Source organism: Oncorhynchus kisutch, linkage group LG24, assembly GCF_002021735.2.
Source record: "Oncorhynchus kisutch isolate 150728-3 linkage group LG24, Okis_V2, whole genome shotgun sequence".
Classification (NCBI taxonomy): Eukaryota; Metazoa; Chordata; class Actinopteri; order Salmoniformes; family Salmonidae; genus Oncorhynchus; species Oncorhynchus kisutch.
The window spans coordinates 43,362,902-43,380,981 of NC_034197.2; the positions used below are offsets into that span (position 1 = coordinate 43,362,902).

General features: G+C 42.3%; 1 pseudogene; it reads left to right on the forward strand.

The window, feature by feature from the left end:
* Positions 1 to 17,765, forward strand: part of LOC116356916 (membrane-associated guanylate kinase, WW and PDZ domain-containing protein 3-like) — a 95,597-nt pseudogene extending 77,832 nt beyond the window's left edge.
* Positions 17,766 to 18,080: the final 315 nt, after the last annotated feature.

An 18,080-nucleotide genomic window follows, 5' to 3' on the forward strand; every position in this document is an offset into this window, starting at 1 on the left:
ACACACACACACATACACACAGATACACACACACACACATATATATATATATATATATACACACACACAGACACAGATACACGCACAGATACACACACACACACACAGATGGAGGCAGGTTATTATGGGACCTTTGCTAAATAAACGAGGTCAGTAATATTGATTATTCAGTTCTCATCATCTCCTTGTGAAAACACTGAAACATCTCAGTGATTGGTGTTGTTTTGACAGACAGACAGACAGACAGACAGACAGGCAGGCAGGCACGGTGTGTCAGAGTGATGTTGTTTTCTAGAGACAGACAGACAGACAGACAGACAGACAGGCACGGTGTGTCAGAGTATGTTGTTTTCTAGAGACAGACAGACAGACAGACAGACAGACAGACAGACCTCCGGGAGTTAGATAGTTATGTAATAATTCAACGTAAGCCGTGATTCTTTTTACTGGATAAATACCCAGTAACGTACAGAAATGGCTGATCCTTAATAGTCTGTCTCCCTATTTCTCTCTCTCTATCCGTCTGCTCTTATTCTCTCCCCACTCCCTCTGTCCTCTCCTCATTCTCCCCCCTCCCTTCTCTCCCCCCTCTTGCCTCCCTCATCCTCGCTCTCTTTCTCTCTTTCTCTCTTTCTCTCCCTTTCTCTCTTTCTTCTCTTTCCTCCCTCCCTCCCCCTCCCTCCCTCCCTCCCTCCCTCCCTCCCTCCCTCCCTCCCTCCCTCCCTCCCTCCCTCCCTCCCTCCCTCCTCCTCCCTCCCTCCCTCCCACCATCCTCCCCCCCTCCCTCCCCTCCCTCCCTCCCTCCCTCCCTCCCTCCCTCCTCCCTCCCTCCCTCCCTCCCTCCCTCCCTCCCTCCCTCCCCTCCCTCCCTCCCTCCCCTCCCTCCCTCCCTCCCTCCCTCCCTCCCTCCCTCCCTCCCACCATCCTCCCTCCCCTCCCTCCCTCCCTCCCTCCCTCCTCCCTCCCTCCCTCCTCCCTCCCTCCCTCCCTCCCTCCCTCCCTCCCTCCCTCCCTCCCTCTCTCCCACCATCCTCCCCTCCCCTCCCTCCCCTCCCTCCCTCCCTCCCACCACCCTCCCTCCCTCCCTCCCTCCCTCCCTCCCACCATCCTCCCTCCTCCCTCCCTCCCTCCCTCCCACTCAGGAGATAGAACAGCTGTGCTCAGACTGACAGAGATCTAGTTCCAGCTGGGGCTCTGTTATCCAGCTGTGTGTGTGTGTGTGTGTGTGTGTGTGTGTGTGTGTGTGTGTGCCCTCCGCTGGAGGATAAATGTGAGCGTGGGATTGGTATTATAGGAACGGCAGGGAAAATATATCCTGTAAATTCTTCTATAACAAGATCCCTTAACTCCATCGACATCTAAACAATTAGAGAAGTAGAGATACAAGCTAGGTTATTTACTGTTAGAGAGGTAGAGATACAAGCTAGGTTATTTACTGTTAGAGAGGTAGAGATACAAGCTAGGTTATTTACTATTGTCCCCTGCTCCAGTCTGTAACCCAGAGAGAACCCTGTCTCTATTCTAGAACCTCCCCTGCTCCAGTCTGTAACCCAGATAGAACCCTGTCTCTTTTCTAGAACCTCCCCTTCTCCAGTCTGTAACCCAGATAGAACCCTGTCTCTATTCTAGAACCTCCCCTGCTCCAGTCTGTAACCCAGATAGAACCCTGTCTCTATTCTAGAACCTCCCCTGCTCCTGTATGTAACCCAGATAGAACCCTTATACAGAGTCACTACAGTAGTGAGTCATTTTGCAGACTCTCTGATCCAGAGTCACGACAGTAGTGAGTCATTTAGCAGACTCTCTGATCCAGAGTCACTACAGTAGTGAGTCATTTAGCAGACTCTCTAATCCAGAGTCACTACAGTAGTGAGTCATTTAGCAGACTCTCTAATCCAGAGTCACTACAGTAGTGAGTCATTTAGCAGACTCTCTGATCCAGAGTCACTACAGTAGTGAGTCATTTAGCAGACTCTCTTATCCAGAGCCACTACAGTAGTGAGTCATTTAGCAGACTCTCTGATCCAGAGTCACTACAGTAGTGAGTCATTTAGCAGACTCTCTTATCCAGAGCCACTACAGTAGTGAGTCATTTAGCAGACTCTCTTATCCAGAGCCACTACAGTAGTGAGTCATTTAGCAGACTCTCTGATCCAGAGTCACTACAGTAGTGAGTCATTTAGCAGACTCTCTTATCCAGAGCCACTACAGTAGTGAGTCATTTAGCAGACTCTCTGATCCAGAGTCACTACAGTAGTGAGTCATTTAGCAGACTCTCTTATCCAGAGCCACTACAGTAGTGAGTCATTTAGCAGACTCTCTGATCCAGAGTCACTACAGTAGTGAGTCATTTAGCAGACTCTCTTATCCAGAGCCACTACAGTAGTGAGTCATTTAGCAGACTCTCTTATCCAGAGCCACTACAGTAGTGAGTCATTTAGCAGACTCTCTGATCCAGAGTCACTACAGTAGTGAGTCATTTAGCAGACTCTCTTATCCAGAGCCACTACAGTAGTGAGTCATTTAGCAGACTCTCTTATCCAGAGCCACTACAGTAGTGAGTCATTTAGCAGACTCTCTGATCCAGAGTCACTACAGTAGTGAGTCATTTAGCAGACTCTCTTATCCAGAGCCACTACAGTAGTGAGTCATTTAGCAGACTCTCTTATCCAGAGTCACTACAGTAGTGAGTCATTTAGCAGACTCTCTGATCCAGAGTCACTACAGTAGTGAGTCATTTAGCAGACTCTCTGATCCAGAGTCACTACAGTAGTGAGTCATTTAACAGACTCTCTTATCCAGAGCCACTACAGTAGTGAGTCATTTAGCAGACTCTCTTATCCAGAGTCACTACAGTAGTGAGTCATTTAGCAGACTCTCTGATCCAGAGCCACTACAGTAGTGAGTCATTTAGCAGACTCTCTGATCCAGAGTCACTACAGTAGTGACTGCATCAGTTTTCATACTTTTTCCTTCATTATGTTTACATGTCCTTCCTGATACCTAGAGAGAAACAGAGTTATTGATATACTGTAGTACTCCATAGTACTATACCGTAACTCTTCACCGGTTAACACGGTTAACGACTGACAATACTGATTAAACTCTCTCTCCCTCTCTGTCTGCCTCTCTCCAGCCTCGCCCATGCTGTCCCATAGGTTTGTGACTGTGCGTCGGGGCAGCCCTGCGGCCCGGTCAGGTCAGATCCAGCCGGGTGACCAGCTAGAGTCAGTGGAGGGACGGTCCGTTGTCACCCTGCCTCACAGAGACCTGGCACAGATACTGAGACGTGCTGGAAACACACTCAGACTCACCATCATACCAAGACTTAACCCCAGTGAGTTATATACATTCCAATATCTAGTTATATACATACCAATATCTAGTTATATACCTACCTATATCTAGTTATATACCTACCAATATCTAGTTATATCTAGTTATATACCTACCAATATCTAGTTATATACATACCAATATCTAGTTATATACCTACCAATATCTAGTTATATACCTACCAATATCTAGTTATATCTAGTTATATACCTACCAATATCTAGTTATATCTAGTTATATACATACTAATATCTAGTTATATCTAGTTATATACATACCAATGTCTAGTTATATACATACCAATATCTAGTTATATACATACCAATATCTAGTTATATACATACCAATATCTAGTTATATACACACCAATATCTAGTTATATCTAGTTATATACACACCAATATCTAGTTATATCTAGTTATATACACACCAATATCTAGTTATATACACACCAATATCTAGTTATATCTAGTTATATACATACCAATATCTAGTTATATCTAGTTATATACCTACCAATATCTAGTTATATACATACCTATATCTAGTTATATACATACCTATATCTAGTTATATACACACCTATATCTAGTTATATACCTACCAATATCTAGTTATATACCTACCAATATCTAGTTATATACCTACCAATATCTAGTTATATACATACCAATGTCTAGTTATATACCTACCAATGTCTAGTTATATACACATACCAATATCTAGTTATATACCTACCAATATCTAGTTATACACATACCAATATCTAGTTATATCTAGTTATATACCTACCTATATCTAGTTATATACACACCAATATCTAGTTATATACCTACCAATGTCTAGTTATATCTAGTTATATACATACCAATATCTAGTTATATACGTACCTATATCTAGTTATATACACATACCAATATCTAGTTATATACCTACCAATATCTAGTTATATACCTACCTATATCTAGTTATATACATACCAATATCTAGTTATATACCTACCTATATCTAGTTATATACCTACCTATATCTAGTTATATACATACCAATATCTAGTTATATACCTACCTATATCTAGTTATATACACATACCAATATCTAGTTATATACACACCAATATCTAGTTATATACCTACCAATATCTAGTTATATCTAGTTATATACCTACCAATATCTAGTTATATCTAGTTATATACAAACCAATATCTAACACCATTGAGTTATATACATACCAATATCTAGTTATATACCTACCAATATCTAGTTATATCTAGTTATATACATACCAATATCTAGTTATATCTAGTTATATACCTACCAATATCTATTAATATACCTACCAATATCTAGTTATATCTAGTTATATACCTACCAATATCTAGTTATATACATACCAATATCTAGTTATATACATACCAATATCTAGTTATATACATACCAGTATCTAGTTATATACCTACCAATATCTAGTTATATACATACCTATATCTAGTTATATACATACCAATATCTAGTTATATACAGTACCTTGCGGAAGTATTCGGCCCCCTTGAACTTTGCGAACTTTTGCCACATTTCAGGCTTCAAACATAAAGACATAAAACTGTATTTTTTTGTAAAGAATCAACAACAAGTGGGACACAATCATGAAGTAGAACGACATTTATTGGATATTTCAAACTTTTTTAACAAATCAAAAACTGAAAAATTGGGCGTGCAAAATTATTCAGCCCCCTTAAGTTAATACTTTGTAGCTCCACCTTTGCTGCGATTACAGCTGTAAGTCGCTTGGGGTATGTCTCTATCAGTTTTGCACATCGAGAGACTGACATTTTTTCCCATTCCTCCTTGCAAAACAGCTCGAGCTCAGTGAGGTTGGATGGAGAGCATTTGTGAACAGCAGTTTTCAGTTCTTTCCACAGATTCTCGATTGGATTCAGGGCTGGACTTTGACTTGGCCATTCTAACACCTGGATATGTTTATTTTTGAACCATTCCATTGTAGATTTTGCTTTATGTTTTGGATCATTGTCTTGTTGGAAGACAAATCTCCGTCCCAGTCTCAGGTCTTTTGCAGACTCCATCAGGTTTTCTTCCAGAATGGTCCTGTATTTGGCTCCATCCATCTTCCCATCAATTTTAACCATCTTCCCTGTCCCTGCTGAAGAAAAGCAGGCCCAAACCATGATGCTGCCACCACCATGTTTCAGGGTGATGAGCTGTGTTGCTTTTACGCCAAACATAACATTTTGCATTGTTGCCAAAAAGTTCCATTTTGGTTTCATCTGACCAGAGCACCTTCTTCCACATGTTTGGTGTGTCTCCCAGGTGGCTTGTGGCAAACTTTAAACAACACTTTTTATGGATATCTTTAAGAAATGGCTTTCTTCTTGCCACTCTTCCATAAAGGCCAGATTTGTGCAATATACGACTGATTGTTGTCCTATGGACAGTCTCCCACCTCAGCTTTAGATCTCTGCAGTTCATCCAGAGTGATCATGGGCCTCTTGGCTGCATCTCTGATCAGTCTTCTCCTTGTATGAGCTGAAAGTTTAGAGGGACGGCCAGGTCTTGGTAGATTTGCAGTGGTCTGATACTCCTTCCATTTCGATATTATCGCTTGCACAGTGCTCCTTGGGATGTTTAAAGCTTGGGAAATCTTTTTGTATCCAAATCCGGCTTTAAACTTCTTCACAACAGTATCTCGGACCTGCCTGGTGTGTTTCTTGTTCTTCATGATGCTCTCTGCGCTTTTAACGGACCTCTGAGACTATCACAGTGCAGGTGCATTTATACGGAGACTTGATTACACACAGGTGGATTGTATTTATCATCATTAGTCATTTAGGTCAACATTGGATCATTCAGAGATCCTCACTGATCTTCTGGAGAGAGTTTGCTGCACTGAAAGTAAAGGGGCTGAATAATTTTGCACGCCCAATTTTTCAGTTTTTGATTTGTTAAAAAAGTTTGAAATATCCAATAAATGTTGTTCCACTTCATGATTGTGTCCCACTTGTTGTTGATTCTTCAACAAAAAAATACAGTTTTATATCTTTATGTTTGAAGCCTGAAATGTGGCAACAGGTCGCAAAGTTCAAGGGGGCCGAATACTTTCGCAAGGCACTGTACATACCTATATCTAGTTATATACCTACCAATATCTAGTTATATCTAGTTATATACATACCTATATCTAGTTATATACATACCTATATCTAGTTATATACATACCAATATCTAGTTATATACATACCAATATCTAGTTATATACATACCAATATCTAGTTATATACCTACCAATATCTAGTTATATACCTACCAATATCTAGTTATATACCTACCAATATCTAGTTATATACATACCAATATCTAGTTATATACATACCAATATCTAGTTATATACATACCAATATCTAGTTATATACATACCAATATCTAGTTATATACATACCAATATCTAGTTATATACATACCAATATCTAGTTATATACATACCAATATCTAGTTATATACATACCAATATCTAGTTATATACATACCAATATCTAGTTATATACATACCAATATCTAGTTATATACATACCAATATCTAGTTATATACATACCTATATCTAGTTATATACATACCAATATCTAGTTATATACACATACCAATATCTAGTTATATACCTACCAATATCTAGTTATATACATACCAATATCTAGTTATATACATACCTATATCTAGTTATATACATACCAATATCTAGTTATATACATACCAATATCTAGTTATATCTAGTTATATACATACCAATATCTAGTTATATACATACCAATATCTAGTTATATACATACATATATCTAGTTATATACATACCTATATCTAGTTATATACATACCTATATCTAGTTATATCTAGTTATATACCTACCAATATCTAGTTATATACATACCTATATCTAGTTATATACATACCTATATCTAGTTATATCTAGTTATATACCTACCAATATCTAGTTATATACATACCAATATCTAGTTATATCTAGTTATATCTAGTTATATCTAGTTATATCTAGTTATATCTAGTTATATCTAGTTATATACATACCTATATCTAGTTATATCTAGTTATATACCTACCAATATCTAGTTATATACATACCTATATCTAGTTATATACATACCTATATCTAGTTATATACATACCAATATCTAGTTATATACATACCTATATCTAGTTATATACCTACCAATATCTAGTTATATACATACCTATATCTAGTTATATACATACCTATATCTAGTTATATCTAGTTATATACCTACCAATATCTAGTTATATACATACCAATATCTAGTTATATCTAGTTATATCTAGTTATATCTAGTTATATCTAGTTATATCTAGTTATATACATACCTATATCTAGTTATATCTAGTTATATACCTACCAATATCTAGTTATATACATACCTATATCTAGTTATATACATACCTATATCTAGTTATATCTAGTTATATACCTACCAATATCTAGTTATATACATACCTATATCTAGTTATATCTAGTTATATACCTACCAATATCTAGTTATATACATACCAATATCTAGTTATATACATACCTATATCTAGTTATATACATACCAATATCTAGTTATATACATACCAATATCTAGTTATATCTAGTTATATACATACCAATATCTAGTTATATACATACCAATATCTAGTTATATCTAGTTATATACATACCTATATCTAGTTATATACATACCAATATCTAGTTATATACATACCAATATCTAGTTATATACATACCAATATCTAGTTATATACATACCAATATCTAGTTATATACATACCAATATCTAGTTATATACCTACCTATATCTAGTTATATACATACCAATATCTAGTTATATACATACCAATATCTAGTTATATCTAGTTATATACATACCAATATCTAGTTATATCTAGTTATATACCTACCAATGTCTAGTTATATACATACCAATATCTAGTTATATCTAGTTATATACCTACCAATATCTAGTTATATCTAGTTATATACCTACCAATGTCTAGTTATATACATACCAATATCTAGTTATATCCTAGGAGAAGGGGTGACCTTGATAATTTATTGTTAAGAACAAATTCTTATTTACAATGACAGCCAACCGGGGAACAGTGGGTTAACTGCCTTGTTCAGGCGTAGAACGACAGTTTTTTACCTTGTCAGCTCGGGGATTCGATCCAGCAACCTTTCGGTTACTGGCCCAATGTTCTAACCACTAGGCTACCTGCTGGTTACTGGCCCAACGCTCTAACCACTAGGCTACCTGCTGGTTACTGGCCCAACGCTCTAACCACTAGGCTACCTACTGGTTACTGGCCCAACGCTCTAACCACTAGGCTACCTACTGGTTACTGGCCCAACACTCTAACCACTAGGCTACCTGCTGGTTACTAGTCCAACACTCTAACCACTAGGCTACCTGCTGGTTACTAGTCCAACACTCTAACCACTGGGCTACCTGCTGGTTACTAGTCTAACACTCTGACCACTAGGCTACCTGCTGGTTACTGGCCCAACACTCTGACCACTAGGCTACCTGCTGGTTACTGGCCCAACGCTCTAACAACTAGGCTACCTGCTGGTTACTAGTCCAACACTCTAACCACTAGGCTACCTGCTGGTTACTAGTCCAACGCTCTAACCACTAGGCTACCTGCTGGTTACTAGTCCAACACTTTGACCACTAGGCTACCTGCTGGTTACTGGCCCAACGCTCTAACCACTAGGCTACCTGCTGGTTACTAGTCCAACACTTTGACCACTAGGCTACCTGCTGGTTACTGGCCCAACGCTCTAACCACTAGGCTACCTGCTGGTTACTGGCCCAACGCTCTGACCACTAGGCTACCTGCTGGTTACTAGTCCAACGCTCTAACCACTAGGCTACCTGCTGGTTACTAGTCCAACACTTTGACCACTAGGCTACCTGCTGGTTACTGGCCCAACGCTCTAACCACTAGGCTACCTGCTGGTTACTAGTCCAACACTTTGACCACTAGGCTACCTGCTGGTTACTGGCCCAACACTCTGACCACTAGGCTACCTGCTGGTTACTGGCCCAACGCTCTAACCACTAGGCTACCTGCTGGTTACTGGCCCAACGCTCTGACCACTAGGCTACCTGCTGGTTACTGGCCCAACGCTCTAACCACTAGGCTACCTGCTGGTTACTAGTCCAACACTCTGACCACTAGGCTACCTGCTGGTTACTGGCCCAACGCTCTAACCACTAGGCTACCTGCTGGTTACTGGCCCAACGCTCTGACCACTAGGCTACCTGCTGGTTACTGGCCCAACGCTCTAACCACTGGGCTACCTGCTGGTTACTGGCCCAACGCTCTAACCACTAGGCTACCTGCTGGTTACTGGCCCAACGCTCTAACCACTGGGCTACCTGCCCACTCTCAAATTCATAGACAGAGCTATGGATGCAAGGACTGACCATTCATGTTATCAACATGCTAGTTTTAACCATGTGTTGAGGCTCTAGTGTTGTGTTTACATTTACTTTTACTACAAACATTTAAGTTAAAAAAGTTCATGTTTTGTGTTCTGATGGGGTACAACAGATGAACTAGGCTCATGAGGCATTTATAAGTTATATTCTTCAAGAATCAATGGGTTCATATCATGAATTTCCCAAAGTCCCCAAAAATGTGTGTAAGAAACTGCACATTGCCCCTTTACCTTTCTTTTCTTCTTCCCTTAGAGTCCTCTAATCTGTCTTCCCTTAGAGTCCTCTAATCTGTCTTCCCTTAGACTCCTCTAATCTGTCTTCCCTTAGACTCCTCTAATCTGTTTTCCCTTAGACTCCTCTAATCAGTCTTCCTTTAGACTCCTCTAATCTGTCTTCCCTTAGACTCCTCTAATCAGTCTTCCCTTAGAGTCCTCTAATCTGTCTTCCCTTAGACTCCTCTAATCTGTCTTCCCTTAGACTCCTCTAATCTGTCTTCCCTTAGACTCCTCTAATCTGTCTTCCCTTAGACTCCTCTAATCTGTCTTCCCTTAGACTCCTCTAATCTGTCTTCCCTTAGACTCCTCTAATCTGTCTTCCCTTAGACTCCTCTAATCAGTCTTCCTTTAGACTCCTCTAATCAGTCTTCCCTTAGAGTCCTCTAATCTGTCTTCCCTTAGACTCCTCTAATCTGTCTTCCCTTAGACTCCTCTAATCAGTCTTCCCTTAGAGTCCTCTAATCTGTTTTCCCTTAGACTCCTCTAATCTGTCTTCCCTTAGACTCCTCTAATCTGTCTTCCCTTAGAGTCCTCTAATCAGTCTTCCCTTAGAGTCCTCTAATCTGTCTTCCCTTAGACTCCTCTAATCTGTCTTCCCTTAGACTCCTCTAATCTGTCTTCCCTTAGACTCCTCTAATCTGTCTTCCCTTAGACTCCTCTAATCTGTCTTCCCTTAGACTCCTCTAATCTGTCTTCCCTTAGACTCCTCTAATCTGTCTTCCCTTAGACTCCTCTAATCAGTCTTCCTTTAGACTCCTCTAATCAGTCTTCCCTTAGAGTCCTCTAATCTGTCTTCCCTTAGACTCCTCTAATCTGTCTTCCCTTAGACTCCTCTAATCAGTCTTCCCTTAGAGTCCTCTAATCTGTTTTCCCTTAGACTCCTCTAATCTGTCTTCCCTTAGACTCCTCTAATCTGTCTTCCCTTAGAGTCCTCTAATCAGTCTTCCCTTAGACTCCTCTAATCTGTCTTCCCTTAGACTCCTCTAATCTGTCTTCCCTTAGACTCCTCTAATCTGTCTTCCCTTAGACTCCTCTAATCTGTCTTCTCTTAGACTCCTCTAATCAGTCTTCCCTTAGACTCCTCTAATCTGTTTTCCCTTAGACTCCTCTAATCTGTCTTCCCTTAGACTCCTCTAATCAGTCTTCCCTTAGACTCCTCTAATCAGTCTTCCCTTAGACTCCTCTAATCAGTCTTCCCTTAGACTCCTCTAATCTGTCTTCCCTTAGACTCCTCTAATCTGTCTTCCCTTAGACTCCTCTAATCAGTCTTCCTTTAGACTCCTCTAATCAGTCTTCCCTTAGAGTCCTCTAATCTGTCTTCCCTTAGACTCCTCTAATCTGTCTTCCCTTAGACTCCTCTAATCAGTCTTCCCTTAGAGTCCTCTAATCTGTTTTCCCTTAGACTCCTCTAATCTGTCTTCCCTTAGACTCCTCTAATCTGTCTTCCCTTAGAGTCCTCTAATCAGTCTTCCCTTAGACTCCTCTAATCTGTCTTCCCTTAGACTCCTCTAATCTGTCTTCCCTTAGACTCCTCTAATCTGTCTTCCCTTAGACTCCTCTAATCTGTCTTCTCTTAGACTCCTCTAATCAGTCTTCCCTTAGACTCCTCTAATCTGTTTTCCCTTAGACTCCTCTAATCTGTCTTCCCTTAGAGTCCTCTAATCAGTCTTCCCTTAGACTCTTCTAATCTGTCTTCCCGTAGACTCCTCTAATCAGTCTTCCCTTAGACTCCTCTAATCAGTCTTCCCTTAGACTCCTCTAATCAGTCTTCCCTTAGACTCCTCTAATCTGTCTTCCCTTAGACTCCTCTAATCTGTCAGAAGGCCCAGAGTTAGAGGCTGACGGCAGGACAAGGAAAAGCCACAGACGGAGGCCCAAGGTGAGGCTTGTATGTGCATTTTAAATTTATTTATTCATAGTTGTTTTGTGTGTCCATCATGTCAGATAATTTCCTCTCTAATAATTTGGTGTATTTACAATTGCCCGGTCAATCCCAGAGCGATAGTATCATCTTTCTGTCCTCTCTAACTCTCTCCTTCTAGCAGCAGGACCAGCGTTACTATAGTGTAGACCTAGAGAGAGGTCCTACAGGTTTTGGCTTCAGTCTGCGCGGGGGGCAGTGAGTACAACATGGGCCTGTATGTCCTGGGACTGATGGAGGGAGGACCTGCCTCACGCAGCCACAAGATACAGGTGAGACAGTCAGCTGGGTGTGATGGGGACTGATGGAGGGTGGGTCTGCCTCGCGCAGCCACAAGATACAGGTGAGACAGTCAGCTGGGTATGTGTGTGTCTCTCTGTGTGTGTGTGTGTGTGTGTGTGTGTGTGTGTGTGTGTGTGTGTGTGTGTGTGTGTGTGTGTGTGTGTGTGTGTGTGTGTGTGTGTGTGTGTGTGTGTGTGTTTGTGTGTGTGTGTGTGTGTGTGTGTGTGTGGTAGTTGTCGTGTAACCTGTATTGTATTGCTGTTGTGTAGGTGAGTGACCAGCTGGTGGAGATAAATGGTGACAGTACAACAGGAATGACCCACAGCCAGGCCGTAGAGCAGATAAGAAGAGGAGGACATCGTATACACCTGGTACTGAAGAAAGGAAACGGATACGTCCCAGACTATGGTAAGAGACAGGGAGGAAGGATACGTCCCAGACTATGGTAAGAGACAGGGAGGAAGGATACGTCCCAGACTATGGTAAGAGACAGGGAGGAAGGATACGTCCCAGACTATGGTAAGATACAGGGAGGAAGGATACGTCCCAGACTATGGTAAGAGAGGGAGGAAGGATGCGTCCCAGACTATGGTAAGAGACAGGGAGGAAGGATACGTCCCAGACTCTGGTAAGAGACAGGGAGGAAGGATACGTCCCAGACTATGGTAAGAGACAGGGAGGAAGGATACGTCCCAGACTATGGTAAGAGACAGGGAGGAAGGATGCGTCCCAGACTATGGTAAGAGACAGGGTAGGAAGGAAGGATACGTCCCAGACTATGGTAAGAGACAGGGAGGAAGGATACGTCCCAGACTATGGTAAGAGACAGGGAGGAAGGATACGTCCCAGACTATGGTAAGAGACAGGGTAGGAAGGAAGGATACGTCCCAGACTATGGTAAGAGACAGGGAGGAAGGATGCGTCCCAGACTATGGTAAGAGACAGGGAGGAAGGATGCGTCCCAGACTATAGTAAGAGACAGGGAGGAAGGATACGTCCCAGACTATGGTAAGAGACAGGGAAGGGAGGAAGGATACGTCCCAGACTATGGTAAGAGACAGGGAAGGGAGGAAGGATACGTCCCAGACTATGGTAAGAGACAGGAAAGGGAGGAAGGATACGTCCCAGACTATGGTAAGAGACAGGGAAGGGAGGAAGGATACGTCCCAGACTATGGTAAGAGACAGGGAAGGGAGGAAGGATACGTCCCAGACTATGGTAAGAGACAGGGAGGAAGGATACGTCCCAGACTATGGTAAGAGACACGGAGGAAGGATACGTCCCAGACTATGGTAAGAGACACGGAGGAAGGATACGTCCCAGACTATGGTAAGAGACAGGGAAGGGAGGAAGGATACGTCCCAGACTATGGTAAGAGACATGGAGGAAGGATACGTCCCAGACTATGGTAAGAGACAGGGAAGGGAGGAAGGATACGTCCCAGACTATGGTAAGAGACAGGGAAGAAGGATACGTCCCAGACTATGGTAAGAGACAGGGAGGAAGGATGCGTCCCAGACTATGGTAAGAGACAGGGAGGAAGGATACGTCCCAGACTATGGTAAGAGACAGGGAGGAAGGATACGTCCCAGACTATGGTAAGAGACAGGGAGGAAGGATGCGTCCCAGACTATGGTAAGAGACAGGAAAGGGAGGAAGGATACGTCCCAGACTATGGTAAGAGACAGGGAGGAAGGATACGTCCCAGACTATGGTAAGAGACAGGAAAGGGAGGAAGGATACGTCCCAGACTATGGTAAGAGACAGGGAGGAAGGATACGTCCCAAACTATGGTAAGAGACAGGAAAGGGAGGAAGGATACGTCCCAGACTATGGTAAGAGACAGGAAAGGGAGGAAGGATACGTCCCAGACTATGGTAAGAGACAGGGAGGAAGGATACGTCCCAGACTATGGTAAGAGACAGGGAAGGGAGGATACGCCCAGACTATGGTAAGAGACAGGGAGGAAGGGAGGATACGTCCCAGACTATGGTAAGAGACACGGAGGGGAGGAAAGATATGTCCCAGACTATGGTAAGAGACAGGGAGGAAGGGAGGATACGTCCCAGACTATGGTAAGAGACACAGAGGGGAGGAAAGATATGTCCCAGACTATGGTAAGAGACAGGGAGGAAGGGAGGATACGTTCCAGACTCAGTGTCTCAGAGTCTCAGAGTCTCAGTGTCTCAGTGTCTCAGAGTCTGAGTGTCTCAGAGTCTCAGTTCCTCAGTGTCTCAGTTCTCAGAGTGTTGGATCTTCCTGACTTTCTTATTTCTTATTTCCTATTTCTCTCTTTTCCCTGACTGTACATGTGGTCTCCTTCATTCTTTGTTCTGTCCCTTCCCTTTCTTTCCCTCTCCTCTTTATGTCCCTCCTCCTTCTCAGTGGAGCTCTCCAGCCTGTCTCTGTGTATGACCAACTCTAAGCAGGGAGAGCCTTGTTTTTATGTCATCGGCAGAACAGAGAATACGCGGTTGGTATCCCTTCCTGTTAGTCTTCTTCTCTTTGATTTCTGTTCTAGAACCACTCATCTTGATCTATGCCACTTAGTAGACCTTGTTATCCATTCTAGTATGTGATCCCTGCGTGAATTGAACCAACAACCTTAGTGTTGCTAGTGCCACACTCTTCCCAACTGAACCATACAGTCTGAACCACATATTCTTGTTGTCCTGAGTTACATTATCAAGAGGTAAACGGCAGGGTTGTCTCTTATGTTCATGTTTATTCGCTCTTGGACATCATATCTATGCACAGGGAGTCGTACCTCCAGACATATATTTATATACCACTCATATTCATATAGGATCCAACAGTACACTATCACAAAGTGTAGTTGTGATTAGATCTAGGTTTGAAAAAAACTCTTGTCTCTTTCACAAAATTTCCAGAAATCTTGGTTGGATGTTTTCCCCGATTTCATGCTTATTCCCTTGCAATTCAAAAAAATCTTCCAACCAGGATTTTGGGAAAACCAGGGAATTTTTGAAAAATGTCCAGAATTTTATAAACCTAGATATAATTGAATAAAAGTTGTTGTTTAGCCTCCATAATCATTGTATTTCAGTAGAAACATCAGTCGTGTTATCTCAGTGATTATTTACAGTACTTAGGCTTGCTGAAACAAAGAGAATTAAATGAACAGACTTGGTGTTTCTATTCTGAAGGCCACGAGGCTTGCTATTCTCTACATGTTCATCGCATCTCATCGTCACCTGTTTTGTTTTACTTCAAACTTGGATAACACTGTTTGTTGTTTGTGTTAAACTTGAAACTGGTTTCTAATTTGTGTTTTCCCTCTAACTCCCTATCACCTCTCCCTCTGCACCCCACCCCTCTTTCTGAATATTTTTCTTGTCTCCCCCCCTCTCTCTCTCGCTCTCTGCCCTTTCTCTCTCTGACCTCTCTCTCGCTCTCTCTGCCCTCTCCTCCCCCCTCTGTCTCTGCCCTCTCATCCCCCTCTCGCCCCCCCCCCCCTCTCTCTCTCTCAGACCATGATCCCAGATCAGTCTCCTTCTCTCTCTACCCAGAGGATGCGGGTGTGGCTGCAGTAGATACGATGCGCTCTCTGCCAAGGAAGAGTGAAAGGCTGGATAGAGGAGGAGGGGAGAGGCAGAGTAAAGGAGGTAGTCTGGGGGGAATGAGGAGAAGAGGAGGAGGTACTCCTGATACAGACCTGGATTGGCCCGAGGAGGAGGGTCTGGTGGTCAGTCACAGAGGTGAGAGTTTAGGGGATAAGGACAACGGGAAACGCACCCAGAGTTTACCCAAGAACAGACAGGAAGTAGAGGAGGAGGAGGAGGTGAGGCCCAGCGAGTCCAAACAGAGGTCAAAACAGCAGAGTAAGGGGAAGAAGAACAGGAGAGAGAGGGGAGATGAGACAGAGGAGCTTCCCATCAGAAACACAGGTGAAGGTAAGAGGGAAGAGAGGAGGAGGGAGAGAGAGAGGGAGGTGGAGGATTCCCGACCTGCAGAGAGAGTTCCCTTCTCCTTCCTCAAGCCGCTGCAGGATGGAGCGGCTGAGCTGTCTAATGCAGAGTCAGGGGCAACAGGCACCTCCGGAGACAGCTTCTCTGACCAGGTCAGCCTGTCTGCAGCTAGCATCTTCGGTTCCACCGCCCAAGACCCCAGAGACCAGAGAGGAGACCCCTGGAGCACCCAGTCATGGCTCCGGGCCAACCATGCATCCCACACCCCATGCCCCTGGAGCAGCACACAGCCACAGAAGGCCACCTACAACAGTCCCTGGATTAAACCTGACCTGCAGACGTCTCAGGTTTTGGTGGGACACAGACTGACAGGAAACAGGCTGAGAGGTCTTGACCTGTAGATGATAGATAATCCTGTTTAGAGGTTTCCTGGATTATTTACTCGTAATTCCAGAATTTGTCCAACCAGGATTTCTAGAAAACCTGGGAATGTACCTCTTGTCTGGGAAACTTCCCTGACCACTGCACCACCCAATGACCTGTTATCCCACCTCTTGACCAGGACACATCATCATACCCATGATTCTACCTACCTAACACCATTGCCTATAGAGGTCCACTATCATATTGGAGCTATATCATAATGAGTGGTATTATCTTCAACATAATCATTGTCATCACAACTTTTTTATAATGGATATGCAAGTAACAACAACATCAAACATCTCCTCATATCAACCCTCTCTACAAACCAGACAGCAGCTACATCAAACATCTCATATCCACCCTCTCTACAAACCAAACTGCAGCTACATCAAACATCTCCTCATTTCAACCCTCTCTACAAACCAGACAGCAGCTACATCAAACATCTCCTCATATCAACCCTCTCTACAAACCAGACAGCAGCTACATCAAACATCTCATATCAGCCCTCTCCACAAACCAGAATGGATTGTTAGCACCACCTAGAGGCTATAGTGATGTATTGTAATATGAGGAGCACACCACTATGTTAACATTATAATATTCCACTTTGTTTATATCATATCATGTTTGCATTATATTTTATTGTAGATGATTTATTTAATTTTTTGGTTGTAAAAATATTTGACTGAGATTTAGATAAATGATTTGCCTCCTGCTTGCTTCGTGGATGCACCTCTCCTTCACCTCTTTCACATGAAGTCTTAGGATGTGGTGTTACAGGTGTCTGGGGGACAGTAATTATGTTGTCATATATATAGTTGAGAAAAGCTGGTAACTTTCCCAAAAATCTTGTTACATTTCCCCAAATCTCCTGGTTTTTCCAGAAAACCCTATTGGAAGATGTCTGGAATCGGGATAATCAGAACTTCTGAAATCCTCCAATCAGGACTTCAGGAAAACCTGGACATTTTGGGAAAGTTACTGTTATACAATTGAAGTCGGAAGTTTACGTACACTTAAGTTGGAGTCATTTAAAACTCGTTTTTCAACCACTCCACATATTTCTTGTTAACAAACTATAGTTTTGGGAAGTCGGTTAGGACATCTACTTTGTGCATGACACAAGTAATCTTTCCAACAATTGTTTACAGAAAGATTATTTCACTTATAACTCACTGTATCACAATTCCAGTGGGTCAGAAGTTTACATACACTAAGTTGACTGTGCCTTTAAACAGCTTGGAAAATTCCAGAAAATTATGTCATGGCTTTAGAAGCTTCTGATAGGCTAATTGACATAATTTGAGTCAATTGGAGGTGTACCTGTGGATGTATTTCAAGACCTACCTTCAAACTCAGTGCCTCTTTGCTTGACAT